General features: G+C 37.5%; 1 pseudogene; it reads left to right on the plus strand.

Annotated features, from left to right (window-relative positions):
* The first annotated feature begins 654 nt into the window (after positions 1-654).
* LOC111734060 lies at positions 655-773 on the plus strand (annotated as a pseudogene).
* The last annotated feature ends 5,111 nt before the right edge of the window (positions 774-5,884 follow it).

The following is a 5,884-nucleotide window of genomic DNA, read 5'->3' on the forward strand; positions in this document are numbered from 1 at the left end:
GTCAACTGCAATTGAAAAATAAATTTTTAAAAAGGCTAAAAAAACCTAAGAGATTAAAATATGTATTCTCATATCGATTGAAAGCTATAGAATTTCAATTCATTAAACACAATTTCACCTCTTTGTATACATCCTTGTATTTTAATATATTTCACAAATCTTGCCTTGTTAGTATTTTGACTTAAGTCAGGTACTGATATAGATAAACTATATGATTTGGATTTCATAGTACTTATTCTCCACTCTTTCCTCATCACATCTTGCTCTTTCATGCCCCACGGTATGGAACAAACATAGTGCTCAGTGGTTCTTATGACATGTGTCAGTTTATTCCTGTCATAAAAGCAAATTAATGTTTCTGTTGCCATATCAATGTAGGGCCATTGAGTATTCTTCAAGTACAACTTGTCATGGAGCAGATCCCTATATATTTATACTACCATCAGTGCATACGCATTTTATTAAATATCCAAATCTTTATTCACAGCTTATACAATAAATCTTTAAACATTAATGAAAACATTAGAAATTATAAAATAAAATACAATTAATCAAAAATAAAGTGAGGACGTGGTTCCATAGTGTATTGGTTAGCATGTCTGCTTTACACACAGAAGGTCCTGGGTTCACACCCCAGTGGAGCCATGGTCCATGATCTACAGCCATGCCACCCTGAACAAGCCCGATCCTGTCTGATCTTGGAAGCTAAGCAGGGTCAGGCCTAGTTAGTACTTGGATGGGAGACCACTTAGGAAGACCAGGTGCTGTAGGCATAAATAATAATAATAAATAAATAAAATAAAGTAAGAAGATATGAAAATGACTAAACACACCTGCATTATTTGAAGAATACAGCTAAATAGCACAATGTTTAAATGCACTGTCTTTTTATAAGCCCAGCCAGGTTCAAGTCCCCACCTTGCCCTTTATAAAGGGCTGAATTTAGGCAAATTAACTTTAATCGATCTCAAAGCTCCTTATATTCACAGTGAGAATAATAATGCTATTCATCTCATGGCATTAGAAGGAATAAAGGACATATTACAGTCTGTTCAGCCTTCATAACTGTGATTCATATTCTCTAAGTATGCTCTGAAGCAGCGGTCCCCAACTTTTGGGCCACAGGGACCAGTGCTCCTATGAGAATCTAATGCCTGATGACCTGAAATGGAGCTGAGGCAGTAACGCTAGTGCTGGGGAGTAGCTGCAAATACAGATGAAGCTTCGCTTGCTCAGCCACTGCTCACCTCCTGCTGTGCAGCCTGGTTCCTAACAGGCCATGGACTAGTACCAGTCTGCAGCCCAGGGGTTGGGGACCCTTGTTCTAAAGGTTATATATTCAACTCTGAGAAAATGATTACTAAAAGAAATAATTTCTGTAATCATTTCTAAGTGGGAATTAATGCAAATGGAGAATTTTGATATTCTTCCATTTCTTGCTTCTTGCTCCCACACAGGAAACTCTGTCCCTGAAGACAGTATTGGCCCCTGGGAATTGAGAGGATGGCAAACCAGAACCTGGTGAAAGGAAGCATCTTTTTATTACAGACAGTAGTTGGAATTCTGGGGAATTTCTCTCTTCATTATCATTATCTCTTCCTTCATTTCACAGAATGTAGGCTGAGGTCTGCAGATCTAATTCACAAGCACCTGACAGTTGCCACTCCTTGGTCATTCTGTCTAAAGGAGTCCCTGAAACAATGGCGGCTTTTGGGTTGAAAGATTACCTTGGTGATTTTGGATGCAAACTTGTTTTCTATGTTTACAGTGTCAGCAGGGATGTGTCTGTTGGCACCATCTGCCTCTTGAGCATTAACAACTAGTGGATTATAGGAGAAGTTCCATTAAAAAGGAATACCATTTGAGGCGTGTTTGAGAAACTGAAAAAAATAAAAAAGTTCCCACAAAGCATGGAGTTTAGCTATCAGGTAAATTCAGTTTCAAAAAGTAGAGTCATAGAGGGCCAAGTATAAGTTTTGTACATTACATAGAGAGATCGTAGTAATTTGAAATACAATGCTATGAAGGGAAATGAGTATATTTAAAACATTTTCATGTAAAATGGCAGATTAGCCAATAGTGTGACAAAAGAGAACACAAAAGTCTATTTTTCCTAATTTTCAAAAATTATCAAATGAGCGTTGACTGTGAAAAAATATATGCTGTCTGGGATGAAACTTCATGGATTTCAGGATCTGTAGAAGGCAGATTTTCGTCTATTTGAAGATGCTAATTGGACATGTTGGCAAGAAACAGATTGAGGATGCATGTTCATTTCTCTGAGATGAGAAATAAGGTTATGGCAGAGCCCTCCATTAATCTTGAAGCAGTGGAAGAATAGCCATTTGAAGGGGAAAGTCGCAAATTCAATTTGTCCATGGAGTTTTGGGCCTGTGATTTTTCAAAGCAGTAAAATGGATATTTCCTCAATTTTAGGAAGTATTTTAATATAGCTCTATCTGTATATTATAAAGCTGATGCAAAGTATTAAAGATTCAAAATTGGAAAAGCAAAAGAATTAGTTTGACCTAATATATATCAAGTCTTGTGCAAGATACATATTTTTAGTTTATATATATATATATGTATATATATATATATATAACACATACTTAACATACCAGTTAAGTATGTTATATATGTGTGTGTGTGTGTGTGTGTGTATAACATACTTAACTGGTATGTACACACACACACACACACACACACACATATATATATGTATCATACTTAACTGGTTAAAATGATTTGGTATGTATTTTATTCCAAATGTATTTTATTTTTCTATTCTAACCTGTATATTTTAACTATACCTTTTGAAAAAAATTTTGAACTATTTATAATAAAATGGGAGTAGTCTATGTTCAATATAATAATGCATAATTTGGGGTTAGATTTACCAGTTTATAGTATGCTCTCGTGACTCACTTTAAAATATTGGGGTTTGAGGATTTTCATGTGTGATGCAAATTGCACAGGATGCACCAGGCCTCTTTGCCTCATCCCAATTGTCATATTTGCAAACATGAAGCTCTTGTTGTGTATTATGCCATGAAAAATTAAGTCTTTTGTTTTATACCTAGGAGTCTCAGTTCTGCCAGGATCCATGCAACTAACAAGCTAACTTGTTGGCTTGCAAATAGTATAAAATTTAAGTCTCTGCATACTCCTTCACAATTTTGATGATGATAGTGTGCTGATGGGAAAGGAGGAATAAGAGCCCTCACTGTCCTACTTGTTAATGAAGATGTTAGGTAAGAAACGGGAAACAAGCAACCTGAATGCTTTGCTTGTTGTTCATTCTCTTTCCAGTAGGAGGAGAATAAGTCAAGGCGTCCCCAAACTGATATAGAGCTTTGGGTGATTTGAAAACATATCACCACTTGGTTGAGATGATAGCAGCTAAGATGATGCTAGATGCTAAAAGAAAATGTGTCTTGCAGTGCCTCGCTTACTAGTTCAGAGTTGTTTTCTCTCTGTGTGTCCCCTGACTCCTCCCCCTGTCCACACTCTGACTTTATAGCTTTAAAGAAACTGAATATTCCTGGGTCCTTTTTTGGAAGGGAGAAAAGTCAAACTTCTGTAGCTCTGTTGGATACCAATGTCCATTGAAGCTCGTCACCCCACCCTCCGTGGTGCTGGGATGAGGGGGCACTGGGTGCAGGAGAGGATAAAAGTGCCCAAAACTGAGGGATTAAACCTGGGTGCATGCATGGGAAGAATGAAAGAAGACTCAGTACCGGGAACTCTCTGGGTACTGAAAAGTACAAAGAGAGGAAGGAAACACAGATATAGGGTGAAGAGCCAAAAGGAAAACAATCTCCCCACTATCCATCTCAGTCCCCCATTTTTACCCCATCTGGTCCCTTACATTCTCCATAGCCCTGCCCAGGAGATAATATAATCTTGCTGCAGCCTCTCTCTGGTAGAACTTTTGGGAGGACGTTAGCCAGTCTCTGTCATCATTTTAAATGCAACCCCCTTTGGCAGTACAGTTACAGGTCACATCCTCCATCCTAGATAAATAAGTTCTTTAAAAAGTTGACTTTCTGAAGAGAGTCATTGTAGCATTCTTATGAAATAATCTATATATTGTAAATAATAAAATTCTTACATGGAGGTTTTAAAGTTTGTACTAAATCTATATTAATTAAGATGAAAATATATCTAGGATATATGGGTTAAGTGTTGAAAAGAAACACAGGTTACACATAAAGTAAAATATCTAGGCAATATAAAATACATAAAATTAACTAGATATCTATACGCATATTTCTAAAAGAATTGGAAAGATACAGGCAAGACCAGTATAAATGGTTATTTCTAGAAAGAAAAAATGACATTTTAGGAGATGGAACTGGGGAATACAATACTTCTTACCCAGCTACTCTACAAGTATTTGAGATTTTAACTCAGAAAAAATAAAAATTTTTTAAAAAGTTACACTCGGTGACAATTTAGTGGAAAATTGAACTCTATCAGTATGAACACAGATAAAATTCTGTGCTAATTTCTCTGTTACACTGTGAGCATTTTTTATTATAATGAAAGCTAAAGAAGAGCTCAATGTATGACTGCCTTCAGTTGGATGGATGAAGTATGGATTATTTGAGGGAACTCTTATCCTTCATAATATAGACTGATCAGAAACTAAGTAGAGGAGTTTGGAGAAACATGGCAGAGTGAGAGACATCCCCAGATCTCTCCCGTTGAAACAACAATAAGCTGAACATCTAAAACTAAACAAAAAACACCCAAACTGCACATCAGCATGTCTGAGCATGGGATCTGTGTGCATAAGAGCTACCACAGCTCAGAACCCTAGGTGTCGAACAGTAGACTGGGAGAAATAAAGAAGCTGCCTCTTGCAGCCGCTAGAGCTCCCTGTAGGAGGAGGGGGAGAGGAGAAGGTGCGGTGAGTTCCCTGAACAGCCCTGCCTGGGAGTGCTGTGAGCTCCATGCAGCTGAAGGCAGGGCCAAATCATCAGGGCAGAAAGCAGAGAAGTGGGACAGCAGAGAAACAGCAGTTGATTTTTACCAGCTGCGGTTGCAAAATGTGAGGCTGAGCTGCAGTCCCCATCCTCCTACCCAGAGGGCCCCTCCCCCCATACCCTCTGAGACCAAACACCACAGAGCCCCAGGGGAATCTGAGCAAAAGCTACCAAAACTGTTGCTAACACTGACAGGAACTGAGACTGAGGGTAACGAGCATAATTAAACATCTACAAGAAAAAAAAAGAGGCATTATTAAGGCTTTATATAAAGCAGGGATCCAAGAGGCTTAGATGCCACCTACTGGAAATCAAAAGAAAAGCGCCTTCTTTGCAACAGGCTAAAGAGAGACCTTTATATAATAAATCTTCTTTCTGGAAAAAATGCAGAATACACTTCCATTAATGCCCAGGCAGAGAAATAGTCCATTAAACACCATGAACAACCAAGGTGACAAGGCATCTCAGAAAGAAAGAGAAAAATCTCTAGAAAAGAAGCTTACAGACATAGAAATATGCAACTTAAATGTCAGAGAATTCAAGACAGTACTTCTGAAAAAAACTCAGTGAAATCCAAAACAAGTCATATCAATAATTTCAGGAATTGAAAAAACAACTAGATGAGAAAAATAAGTTCTTTAGCAAGGAGATTGAAACCCTCAAAAAGAACAGAATAAATCTTCTGGAGATTAAAAAAAAAACAACAACAACACTGCAAGAGCTGAAAAATGAAATAGCAAGCTTGGGAAATAGAGTCAACCAAATGGAGGAAAGGATCAGTGATATCGAAGACAGAAATCTAGAAATAAATCTAAAGGAAGAAGAGAGAAACCAAAGAATGAAAAATAATGAAAGAGAAATACAAGAACTAGCTGATACCATCAGGAGAGGAA

Source organism: Pteropus vampyrus, unplaced genomic scaffold (genome assembly GCF_000151845.1).
Source record: "Pteropus vampyrus isolate Shadow unplaced genomic scaffold, Pvam_2.0 Scaffold745, whole genome shotgun sequence".
Classification (NCBI taxonomy): Eukaryota; Metazoa; Chordata; class Mammalia; order Chiroptera; family Pteropodidae; genus Pteropus; species Pteropus vampyrus.